The sequence below is a fragment of the Loxodonta africana genome, chromosome 18, assembly GCF_030014295.1.
Source record: "Loxodonta africana isolate mLoxAfr1 chromosome 18, mLoxAfr1.hap2, whole genome shotgun sequence".
NCBI classification, from domain to species: Eukaryota; Metazoa; Chordata; class Mammalia; order Proboscidea; family Elephantidae; genus Loxodonta; species Loxodonta africana.
In genome coordinates this window covers 6577220-6590281 of record NC_087359.1, presented here as the reverse complement: position 1 = coordinate 6590281, position 13062 = coordinate 6577220, and the positions used below count along the sequence as shown (strand labels likewise).

Here is a 13062-nt window from a genome sequence, read left to right as displayed (position 1 = left end):
ATTTTCCGTAGGCAATTTATACACAGAAGCTAACTTTTGGCAGCCGAAGTTATTTTAAACATACCTGACAGATCTCCAAACAGAAGTCCATGCCTTACTGCATTTGCCTAATTAAAATGCTCAAAGTATGCAGTGTAGTTATACGTTCACACAGGTGTTTCTCAGAGTGTAATGTGCGTGTTCATCACAGCCATCTCCAGAGTGCGTCGGTAGATTTAGATATATAGGATATGTGCTAAATTACTGTTGAGGAATACCTGTCTTAAACATTTTTTCTTAAAAAAGTAAAGCAATTTACACGAAAGGATAAGCCTGACATATGTACTTCACCAAGCAGAGTTAAATTTATATTTGTTTGCATGATGGTAAGTCTGAGGATGCTCCAAACGTTTTCTGAAGCAAGAAAAAGAAAAGGATAAAACATTGCTAACTGCATGCGTGTGTGCGCGTGTGCGTGCCGCTGTGACCTGTGCCGGAGCTGCTTGGGCGGAGTGGTGGGCCAGAAGCACAGGATGTTGGGGTTTGGGAAACAAAGTGAAGACATGAAGGCCTGCAGGAGGAAGAAGGTGGCCAGGGGGAGAAGGCAGAGTGGGTTGCGGGGAACGGCTTAGCTGCTAGACTCTGAATTCATGTAAATTTGCTAAGCAGATAAATTTAAGGGAGTAACTGTTCACGTTACCCTATAATTCCTTTTTTTTTTTAATTAGGATTCAAATAGGTATTTTTTTTGATACCTTTAATATTAAATGCCTGAGGGATGTCAGTTGAGAAATCTAAAGTATTAGAATATTCAAGTGTCATAATCAAAATTCTCTGAAATTAATGTACATATTTAAAATACATTGCATAATGCTTTGCATGTGTCATCATCGCTTAGAACCGCTCCCCCTCTGTTAACCTGAACCCTGAAATGGCCCTTGCTGACCACACACAGCCTCAGACTCCACGATTCCCATGCTCCTCCAGAACCCGTTTTCCTTAGCGTAAATTCTGCTTCCAACACCACCTTTTCTCTTGCCCTGTCAGTTCCCATCTGGTCTTACGTGCTCCCTGCCCCCACTGTGTATGACTGCCCTCTGTACCTGCCTTACTATGCCCCAGCCCTGGTAAGACCCTTAACCCCTTGGGTTTTCTTTTCCTAGACTTGCAGGAGACTAAGGAAAGTCATGTTCCTGGGTAGTTTGGAAGTAGCATGTGTCAAGTGCCTGGCATGGAGTACGTGAGATGATAGCTAGAGTCCCAGGCCTGTTGTGATGGGTCCCAGGTTCCCCTCCAGTGCTGCCTCTGGAACTTCCCCTCCTTCGACTTTATACCCCATAGCACCGACTACTTAAATTTCTCAAACATCAGTCCGGTTTTCATATGCCTGTCTTTGCTTATGCCATTTCCGCAGCTGGGATGTTCCTGCCCCCTTAACATCTACCCAACACCTGTTCATCCTTGAAAACAATACTCAGATGCCACTTCCTCTCTGAATCCACCCACTGCCGTCAAGTCAATTCCAACTCATAGTGACCCTACAGGACGGAGTAGAACTGCCCCATAGAGTTTCCAAGGAGCACCTGGGGGATTCGAACTGCCAGCCTTTTGGTTAGCAGCCGTAGCACTTAACCACTACACCACCAGGGTTTCCTCCTCTGAAGCAAAGCTAATTACTCTTTTCTCTGGCTCCCGCCTCTTCCTTGTGTGAATTTTGGTTCAGCATCTGCACACACCCTCTTGTGGATCTCTTCTTGTGCTCTGGGTCCATCCCCTCTAGTCCATTGTCCTTACTCAGCCTTTCCTTCTCCACCAGATCCCTCCTCTCAGCATTTAACTCTGTCAGACCTAGCTTCCTCTCCAGCCGACACAACACAGTGCCTGAGATTGCTCACGTCGGCACTCTTTCCTTAAACTCAGCATTCCCTCTGGTTCCCCCTTCCCTGAAATAGTCCTTTCTAAGATTACTAAGAACCTACATGCCACTGTATCAGGAAGGAGTAGGGTTTAGTCCTTATCTTGACCACTGCCTCCATAAAACATTCTCTCCTTTTTGCCTCTGTGACAGCACAGCATCCTGGTTTTTCCGCCTTTTCAGCTGTGTTCCTTCCTCCTCATCCCTTTTGCTGGCCGTCCTCCTCTCTCTGTAAATGGTGGAGGCCCTCCTCTCCTCATCTTCACACTCCTTCTCCACAGCGTCCGTGGTGCTGTCAGTGCCTTCTGTCCTGAACCCCAGCCACAGGCCATCTTCCCCTCCTGTCCTTTCTGCATCCTGCAACCAGATAAATTTTTTTGGAGTCAAGTGCCCTCACGATTCTGCTTTTTAAAGCTGTAGTTCATTTTCCATTGAAAAGTAAGCTAAGTAAGGTGGCATTCCAGGACTTCATAGTATTAGCTATTCGTTAACATTGGTTAATCTCTTCTTGACTGCTGCTCACGGTAATACGTCCTTTATACACAGTGTCATTTACTCTTTACAGCAACCCTATAGGGCTTAATGCTCTCACTTGACAGCTGAGGAAACTTGAAGCTGAAAAAAGGTAAGTAATTTACCCAAGGCCACAGAGCTAATCCATTCTGCCCTTGATCATCAGACAAGACCGCTTTCCACAAACACAACCAAGTCTAACCTACCCCACAAAATAGACGTTCCCTCTACTCTCATGCTTTCGGAAGCAGTGGCTGTCTAGGCTGTCGTGGCCTCCTTATCTGCTCCTAGCCTTGCCTTTCAACCACCTCATTTCCTATTCCTTTCCTTAATACAATATCATGCCCATGAAAACAAGGGGATAGCCGTTAATCCATTGTCTGCACACCCTCGGGCCCTGGCGTGATCACGCTGCCTCTTCCCTCTGGGTCGTCCCTACTCTTTACAGCCTCAAGTGGTCAGGTCCTGGTCAAACTTCTCTCAGGTCTCACTTCAGTTGACTCTACCTTCCCAAAATCCTGATCTCCAGATCTTGAAAGAACCTTTTCTTTCCATAAATTCCCACTGTACTTAATCTATATTTATTTTATGGCATTCTCTATCTTGTGTTTTATATTATCAATAATTACAAATTATAAATACCATTTGGGAGTACCTCCCCTGCTAGCTTCATGATGATAGAAATGGTGACTGATTAATCTTTGTGTTCTAAACGATAGCTTGATATTTAAATTAAATAATGGAGATGAATTTGCCCTGTAAGTTTGTTCTTAAACCCCATTCTGAGAGTTTCTGTTCAGGTAGGGGGGCTGTGTTGGAATATTAAGGAAGGTGGACTTTCTAGACATGACCACAAGGTGGCACAGTGACTGCAGCGTTCTGGCATCTGTTGAGGGTGGGCCAAGTCAAGAAAGAACAATGTCTTCTTGATTGCTGTGTACTCAGGAGAAATCCAAGAGAATTTTCAAATTTAAAGCCTTCAGTCAATTCCCAGTCATTCACAAAGGTTGAACAGATTTCTTGCACAGATCCAATTGACCAGCAGATGAAAAGCCTCCCTCCTTCCCTTCTCTTCTTCCTGCTGCTCAACAAATATTTGAGTGTATCCTATATGCATGCACTGTTCTAGGCACTGGGGGTACAGAAATGAACAATAAAGGGCACAGTGCCTGCTCTGGTGGAGCTTACATTCTGCTGCCTTCACTTGGGCCCCTCTGGAGGTATTGGAGGCATAACCCTGAGTTTCCTTGTTCCCTTTTGTTGCTCCTGAAGTCACCTTTTCCCTCTCCCCTAGCATGCGTTGATCCATAGTTTTATATTTTCCAAAGAGGTTTCTGTTCAACAAGCAGAAGGACCACCAGTCATTGTATTGCAGTGACTAATTTTGTTTTAGCCATGATGACCTGTGGGCTAGGTCATAGAGATAATAAGATCAGAAGTATACTTTGCCGAATGTCACTTTTAGTTATAGATCTCTCGTTCTATGTGCATGCGTAGTCTTCTCACATGAAGCACTCCCATGATTACCTATGACTACATCAGTAAGTTATCCTACTTCCCAGGTACCCCAGTTACTCAAGAATTGACTGTGTTCCAGTTTTACAGTTAAAGATACTGAGGTTCAGAAAAGTCAGAAATTATGTACACTGTCTGTCTTAGTCATCTCGTGCTGCCATAACAGAAATACAAGTAGACGGCTTTAACAAAGAGAAATTTATTTCCTCACGGTAAAGTTAGCTAAAAGTCCAAATTCAAGGCGTCAGCTCCAGGGAAAGGCTTTCGCTTTCTGTCAGCTCTGGAAGAAGGTCCTTGTCCTCAATTTTCCCCTAGTCGAGGAGCTTCTCAGGCACTGGGACCCTGGGTCCAAAGGATGTGCTCTGCTCCTGGTGCTGCTTTCTTGGTGGTATGAGGTCCCCCACTCTCTGGTTGCTTCCCTTTCCTTTTATCTCTTGAGAGATAAAAGGTGGTGCAGGCCACACCCCAGAGAAACTCCCTTTACATGGGATGAAGTTGGCGACCTGAGTAAATGTGGTGGTACAATCCAACCCTAATCCTCCTAATGGGAAATTACCATCACAGAATGGAGGACAGCCGCACGATACTGAGAATCATGGCCTGGCCAAATTGACACGTATTTTGGGGGGGGACACAGTTCAATCCATGGCACTGCCACAGTGGTAAATACATGAAAAATACATACGTATCGTTCATCCCATTACAACCAACGCTGGTTAAATTTTTAAAAGAAAAAAGGACACAAAGTCCAGTACTGTGGCGGGCAACTATAGATAAATTTGACATGCCCTGTGTCAGTGCTAACAGTAACCGTTTGACAAAGTGGACCTAGTATAAATTTACTCTCCCGTGGTGCCTTGGCTACTGTACTGCTCTTGAGCTGTGTGTTGCCATATCAAAGTAGGGAAGAGGACCAGGGGCATGGGAGCAAGCCAGGGCCTGTCCTGCTGTGGAGAAGGGGGCACCCAGTCCTTGAGTTCTCCCTCCAGGGCTTCAAGAAAGGACCCTGAGGCCTCACATTGCCAGGTTTGAACCTCTGTCTGTTAATTACCTGTCAGAAGACAGTGCAGAGACCTAAGTTAGTTTTTAATTTATGAAGGTCAGATTTCTTTTAGAAAATACCAACCTGAATAAAAATTCAGAGGAGAATCACCTCCTGAATTCCCTGAGAAAGCAACAAGGATTGGTGGTTTTCTAAATAAACATGCAGCCAGGGGTGAGAGTGGGGGAAGCAAATTGTATAGGAACCTATGTTTAGAATAATTTGTAAATTGTCAGAATAGTTTAAAAACTGTAAGGCCCTGGTAACATGACTTATGCAAGGCTTCTCTGCCTACTTCTGGTCCCATAACTCCAGTTTCTCTCTCTGGCTCTTTGCTCTAAACACAGTGAATTGCCTGAAGATACCCAGACCCATCACAGATTCTGATGCCCTCTACCTGGAATACACGTTCTTTTGTTATCTTGGCTTGCACGTTGCTTCAAACCAATTAGCAATACCAACTAGCATGGCATTTCTTCTCAAGGCTACCACTAATGAAACCAATGTAAAAGGTCTGTACAGAGACTGAACTGAAATGCCCCAGTGGGTACTTCCTTTGGCATTAGATAAATGGAACTGATCCCAGACTGTTAATATCTATAGGCCTTAGTTCTAGTTAGGCTGTATTCCGGGAGCCTTAAATCATGGAGTGAGAAGTACCAGTCTGTGAGACAACAGGTGAGCTGCCCTGGCTTCCTCCAGTGTGACAGCTGAGAATGTGGCTGTAAACTCCCCCACTCTCCCCCACCCAACCACCAAGATGCCCTAAGGACTGAGTACAGCTCTTCCGTCCTCTCCCTGCCCCCCCTGGACGGGAGGGCAACGAGAGATTTTAGTCGTTTTGAGTCATTGCCCTTACAGAGCCAGAACAATTTCAGTTTGTCAGTTCACAGAAAGGTTTTGTTTTTATATACTTCAGTAAATTCATGTGAAGATTTGTTTCTCTTATTAATTTTAAGTTTTTTTCAACAAGAAAAATTGCCATCCTTTTTTGCTGAAATAAATTTTTCTAATTACAAATGTAAGATATTTAAGGGTGTTACTGGGGGGTAATTTTAATTGTGTACTTTACAAAATTGGAGTCATCATGTATATATACTTACTCTGTCACACGTTTAAAAAGTTTGACATAATATCGGTATTTTCCCATTTGATTTAATGTTCTTTAAATGCCTGGTTTTTAGCAGTTGCTTAGTATTGTGTCATATAAAAACTAAAAACCAAACCCGTTGCCATCGAGTCAATTCCGACTCAAAGTGACCCAATAGGACAGAGTAGAACTGCCCCATAGAGTTTCCAAGGAGCACCTGGTGGATTTGAACTGCAGACCTTTTGGTTACAGCCGTAGCACTTAACCACTATGCCACCAGGATTTCCTTCTTTCATATAGACATACTTTATCCCCTTTTATCAGACATCACCAATTTTATTCTTAAAATATACTTTGAACATCTCAGACTTAAATTTTGTTTTTTTGTCTTTTGTTTTTGCTTAAATTTTTAGAAATAGATTTATCAGGTCAGCGTGTATGAACTTTCTAAAGGCTTTAATTACGTATTTCCACAATATGTTCCAGAAAAGTTTCAACAATTTACGTTCCCACCAGCAGTATCTGTGAGATTTCTTTCTTCGTGGCAAGTTTTGTTTGATGTCAGTTTTTGTACAATCTTCAAGAACACCCTTCTCCTCTTCACCACAGTGGCTAGTCCAACCTTCCTGCTGTCCCCAGGCCAAGCACCAGGCCCCTCCCTCCTCTTCAGCAAATAGACAGTCCTTCTGCCCTGGCCTCTTCTACCAAAAAACCTTACCAGGATGAACATACATCCCTCCTAGGTCAGTAAAGAAGCCCGTTTTCTTATCCGAGACGAAAACCTCTCTCTCTGTCAGCCCCATTCTGCCCCGTCTCCTTAAGAATGGTCCATTTTCTTCACTGACTCTTTAGCTTCAAACATGAAGGTTCTGTAGTCTCTCCCCCTCAGGGTCCTGCTTCTCCTTTAGCTACCACCCTACTTTATTCTCTTCTGGTGTTAAGCTCTGAAAAACAGCATCCTCTTACTGTAAGTCATTTCTGTCACTCAGCTAGCTATAACCTTTTAGATGGTTCTCTTCCTCCTCCTCCTCTCATTCTGTCACTCCGCCCACCCCACCTCACTGTACAAGCTTTCTTGTTGAAGTTTTTGTCTTCATGCCTGAATGGTGAACACTGTAAGAATTGTGGAGTAGCTCTTAGCAGCTTTATCTTTTTGTGGTTTTTGCTACCTTTTTCCTCCTCTTTGAGGCTCCTCCTCTACTCCCCCTCCCCATTTAAGTTACATAGTTTGGTCTCACAGTGGTGGGCTTTAGGCTCCGACACGAATTAACCAGTAATTTGGTTCAAATCTGCCTGTATGACAGTACGGGCAGTGCTGGACAGTGGTAGAATTCTTACCTACCACGCATGGAACCCAGTTCAATTCCTGGCCAGTGCACCTCACGCGCAACCAGCACCCATGTCACTGAAGGCTTGTGTGTTGCTCTGATGCTGCACAGGTTTCAGCAGAGCTTCCAGACTAAGACAGACTAGGAAGAAAGACCTGGCAATCTACTTCCAAAAATCAGCCATTGAAAACCCTATGGATCACAGTGGTCTGATCTGCAACCCATCATGGAGATGGTGCACGACCAGGCAGCATTTAGTTCCGTTGCAGATTGGGGCTGCCATTAGTCGGGGCCACTCAAAGGCAGCAAACAACATACAAGAGTAGGCCTTACAACTGTCTCCCTCTTCTTAATCTCCTTTGTTAATATTGCCAGGCACATAAGTGGCCTCTCTCATAGGAAATGCTGGTTTTTGCTGTTTCTCAGCTCTCTGTTTTGTACTACTCTAGCACCTGTCTTCTGTATTTCACTCCTATAAGTAATCCCTGTCCTCTTCCATCCCCTCCTGTCCTCCTCTTTCCCTCCCTCCTCCTCTTCCCTGGCCATCCCTGCCCCCCACCTCTCCCTTTCCCTTCCTCTCCCCCAGTGCTTTTGATGCATCCCTGTTTTTATTTGGAACCCTAGTGGCACAGTGGTTAAGAGCTCAGCTGCTAACCAAAAGGTCGGCAGTTCAAATCCACCAGTCACTCCTTGGAAACCCTATGGGGCAGTTGTCTGTCCTATAGGGTCGCTATGAGTCAGAATCCACTTGATGACGAGTTTGTTGTTAGTTGCCTCACTTCTTCATACTGGTTCACAGGTATAAGATGCCCTAGCCATGTGGGCTTCAGTGTACTTTTCTGCTTTGAATCCTTACAGCTTCTATAAACTGGATCACACTACAGCCAGACTCTGTAACAGTCTGCACTGCAACCTGAGTCCTTGCGCACACAGAGTTCAGGCTAACTACTGGCTTCCCCACCTTTTTTTTACTTCTCAATTATGCATTTTTCAAGATGAAAATCACTAGAAATCTATAGCACTGCATTATTTTCATTTTCTGGCCTCTCTATGGTACTAGTCTAATACCATATAATATTGTTTTTACTGTCATTTGTCACTTTCTAACACTGTCTTATGACAAGTTTTATTTAGCAGTTGTATTACTTAACTAGAAATAAAGTATCAAACGGTCACAACTGGCCAGTACACTCCTAGAGAACAGGGATTGTGTATTCTGTATTCTCAGTAATTCAAATGAACACCGTATGTACTGGGTGTCAGTAACACTTATTCAATCATACTAGAGTGGTAACCGTATATAACTGGCAGCTCTCTTGGTTAGTGCCCGTATAGGCAGGTCTTCATTGTCCGCCCCCACAGAGGAAGCCTGAGGATAATCCAAAGCATTGATTACTTCAGAATACATCTTGGTTTTCCTTGTTGAAGCCGGACTTGCCTCGGGATAGTCGCTTCAAAACAATAATAGTCACATCATTACAAAAACAAAGTAACTGGGAGCTGAGAAATTGTCCCGTCTCCTTCTGTCTCTGCCTCTGGCCTTGAGTTCTTCGTGGTTTGCATCCTTCCCTGTGAATGCATGACCTGGTCTCTAACCGATGAGAAACACTAATCTGGGTAGAATTTCTCTGTGAGCTGTTTTTAGAATAAGATACATACCTCAAGAGGTTTTTCTAAAAACTATTACAGTGAAAATAGTGAATGTGTTTAGAATACATAAAAGGAAGTTAGCGTATTTGAGAAATGACAGTCAGCTTGGAATAATGTTTTACCAGATAAAAATACGAATAATGTACATAATCTAATTGTGATTCTCAGGGGAAAATATACAAATCTAAGGACCTTGATGTGCTTACGTTTCATTTTTTAACATACAGTCATGCGTCACTTAGCATCCACAATACATTCTGTGAAATAGGACGTTATGTGATTTGGACCTTGTGTGCACACCGTATTATATACTCAGTGAAGCTCTGTGGGATGCTGCTGCTGTCCCTAGCGCTGGCTTTGCTGTGTTTGGGAGCCATGATGCACTGCATGGTAATATTTTCGAAAGAAAATTAAACAGAGAGAGAACAGTACAACTCTCAAGACACGTGATACAGAAGATCGGATGCTGCTGCCTAGGAGTCGAAGCACACACTGATACATGGTAAACTTTTTATTTGTAAGTAGGGAAGTTCACCTTAAAATAATGATAGAAAGTACGATACAGTGCATGCATAAGCCAGTAACAGGTGTTCATTATGACGATCAGGACATAAGTGTTATAGGTTACATATGTACGGTACTATTATAGGCCGGCAGCACAGCTGCTTTGTATACAAGGGACATGAGATACCCATGTTTTGTGTGGGAAGCCATCGCGTTCGCTACATCACTTAACGTCTGCTGCGTCCTGTTCTCCAATTGGGATTTCTGACCTCTGTTTTAACCTTACGGGACCGTGAACGTGTATGCGGTCGTACATTGCCTGAATGGACATCATGCAGCACGTGAATGTGCTGTAAATGTTTTATTTGTTTTACATTTTGTTTCTAACAGGATTTGAGGTAGATTTTTCAATAAAGTCCAATGAATATGAATAAGTAATAGTGGATAAAAACCAATATGGCTCATATACCATTAACCAGATTGGGTCTGAGTTTTGGAATTTCAACTAACTCTTCTTTTCTTTTTAGGTTGCCTCTTGGTGCTGCCTTGGCGTTTTTGGCACCCAGAATGCTTCATTCTGTGATGGTCTGTTAATAAGGGTACCTTGCTAGAATTTGGAGCAGGTAGGTGGCTTTTATCATTATATGGCATGGCTTTCAAAGTTTCAGTTATTCCAGTTTCTAAGTGATCTAAAATATACTCTTCAAAGCTTTGAAAAGCATGCCACATAATAAGCATGCCACTTACTGTTTGGGGGTCAATAAATACGTACTGTGTTGAGCAGGACTTCACTGATAGTGATGGTCTAATAGAAGGCTTAGGATAATGGCAAAGGGCAGTCTTTCTTAACCTGCGCACAAAATGCTTGGCTGCTGTAAAACGCTGGTTCACTCATATTCCCCACATACTCCAAAGATGATCTCTTAAACTCTTCCTTCTCTGAATCTGCTCAGAGTGGCAGAGTATCCCATGCTGTCACTATCTTTTTCTATCTGCTGAGAAGTATCTGGTTAACTGTGGGCTGGGGTGAAGTTAGCATGACTCGCTGGGGTGAGGCAGATGCTGGACAAGGAACCCAGAGGGGGAGACAGCGGTTAGCATTGTTGGAAAAGGACACAACACAGGCATCCAGATACCCCAACTCATAGATGCAGCTCAGTGATGCAGAATCTAGGTGTGGGGATACTTGGAAATCCAGGCACACATGGATTTGGTACGAGGTAAGTCTGTCAGCAGGGCCCCCTGCCCCTTAGAATCTCAGAACCAGACAGGTTATCAAGAAGTGAGGCCAAAGCCCAGCCTGGAAGGGTCAGAGCCTGGTGGGCAGCACAGGTGGCTTCGAGGACCAGGGGAAGATGGCAGACAAGCCCCGAGCCCCTGGAAAGGGGAATGTAGCCTGAGAACCAAGAGGGGCCTCCCAGTGTGCATGAACAGGCTTTATAACCAAATAAAAGATAAATAAGTCAATTTTCTAATAAGCAAATGTTCTATGTTGGTTAGGCATTAAAATCAAGTTAGCATGAATTTTTAGCCATTTATATATTATGAGTAGTTTTTGAAATATAAAGTCGTTAATAGTTTTTTAGTGTCATGGATTATGGATTTTTTCTTTTTCTATTTCATTGTCATTTTTAAACTTTTTAAATGAAGCTACTTTTTATACCAGCTAGAAAAGGAAAAAAGTATTTAATTACTTTTACTAAGCCAAACTGTCTATACAGGCTTTCTTATTGTTGAATCTCCTGTACCTGTAATCAGTCAGATTTTCTCCGATTTCCATCCTCATCCTCACATTTTAATTTCCCATGAAGAACTTTCACTTTAAGATTCTGAATTTTACTTTTTCCTTTCTCTTTTCCATAAAACTTCATGGGCTATTTCTAAATGATAAATCATAATCAGTACAGATCAACGGAGCTGTGGAATAGTATATTTGAAAGCAGAAATGTTCTGAACCTCAGGCCAACTGAGTGCCATCCAGGCTTGTCTCACGTTTGCATGTCACCTGCGGGCCCCGAGTCCACCTAGCTTCCGGAGACCCTCCCTGGGACTCAGAAACAGTAGGACTCCCAGATGGTTGTGTTGCTCCCTGACCTCCAGACTTCCCCTCCCCTAAGACTGACTAACGATTTAGTTCTATGGGGCTTGTCTTCTGAGCTTGCTTTGTAACCGACTTGAGATTTCAAGAACCCCAAAACATGTTTTCCTACTTGTTGTGATTCATGAAATTCCTTTAAAGGGACTAAAGTTCCATTCAACAAATATTTCTGACACGCCTCCTCTTTGCCAGGGCACTGTAAGATGCTGGAGGTATACAGGTGAGTAATAGTCTCTCCAGAGATGGCTTTATAGTCCGGAGGGAAAGACAGGGCAGGCAGATTATTTCAAGAAGAGCTTCCCAGTTCACATTAGGGATGAAAGGCTTTAGTGGTCAGGCTTTGAAGTTCATTCTCACTCAAGTAGAATCAGCCAAGTAATATAAATATCAAATCTCTTCTGATCGTGAAGGCTGGGAGCACAGGGGACCTCAGGAGATGGATGGAGGGAACGGCATCTCTGACTTGACAGTTTTGTTTAGAAATGATCCTATTGATCTTCAACTCTAATAGAAGTGGTTGTTTCCAGAGCAGTTGTATCCTGGACAACCACATGGGTTTCTCTTAGGGAGGACAGATTGATAGTACACGTGGACCCTTGACTGGATGTGGATTCTGTTTTCACTACATTTTTTAGTGCTGCTCAAGAATCAGCACCCAGACTTGAGAACATTTATATCAGGTTGTATACCATAGTAGTACAAAGGAGTCCTGGTGGCGCAGTGGTTAAAGTGCTGGACTGCTTTCCAGAAGGTCGGCAGTTCGAAACTACCAGTGGCTCCTCAGGAGAAAGATGGGGCACCCTGCTCCTGTAGAGATTTACAGAAATCCTGTGGGGCCACTTTGGGTCCGAATTGACTCAGTGGCAGAGCGTTTGTTTGGTTTATATCATAGTACAAGCCCATATCTAAAGTGTACTTTACTTTCAGATGGCTTAAAACTAATTCTCTGCGTGAGCTTTTATAACTAACTTTCTTATCACTTCCATTATCACGTGTGCTGATTTCTGTCTTTCCTTTTGATTTATAGACAAATTCAGTTTCGGCACTGGCAAGTTCAGACATGAAACCTGGGTTACCCTGTACTCATGATTTTAAAAGCACTTTTTGGGCAGCTAATCATAATCTGTCCTCCAAATGTGTAGGGTCCTTCAGTGTATAGCTGGTGTCAAACATTTTTGTTGTACCCCCAGAAATTTGAGTGGTTAGTGGTGATAAAAACAAAGAACTCATCACAATTTAGGATGTATGTGATTTTCAGATTGAGCTGACCTGTGAGCTACCTACTTTATGACCCTAGCCAGAGTACCAGTATTTTGGAAATGCTGTATACAAAAAAAAAGCCAAAGAAAATCTCTAAAAATAGTTAAAATGTTGATTAAGCAGTCTTACCTCGTATTCAGATACAGTTGGCGGTTCTTTGCTCCCTCT

At 43.2% G+C, this 13062-nt stretch overlaps 1 protein-coding gene across 3 annotated transcripts in view; it reads left to right on the top strand.

Annotated features, from left to right (window-relative positions):
* Positions 1–13062, top strand: part of PLAG1 (PLAG1 zinc finger) — a 41721-nt gene that overhangs the window by 15887 nt on the left and 12772 nt on the right. Inside the window, exon 1 of one of the 3 annotated variants that reach the window (XM_064270423.1) lies at positions 9347–10159. The exons of the other annotated variants lie outside the window; for them this stretch is intronic. The gene's annotated coding sequence lies outside the window, so the exon portion shown is untranslated. Of the gene's footprint in view, positions 1–9346; positions 10160–13062 lie in introns of those variants that run through there. 3 annotated transcript variants of the gene reach the window in all.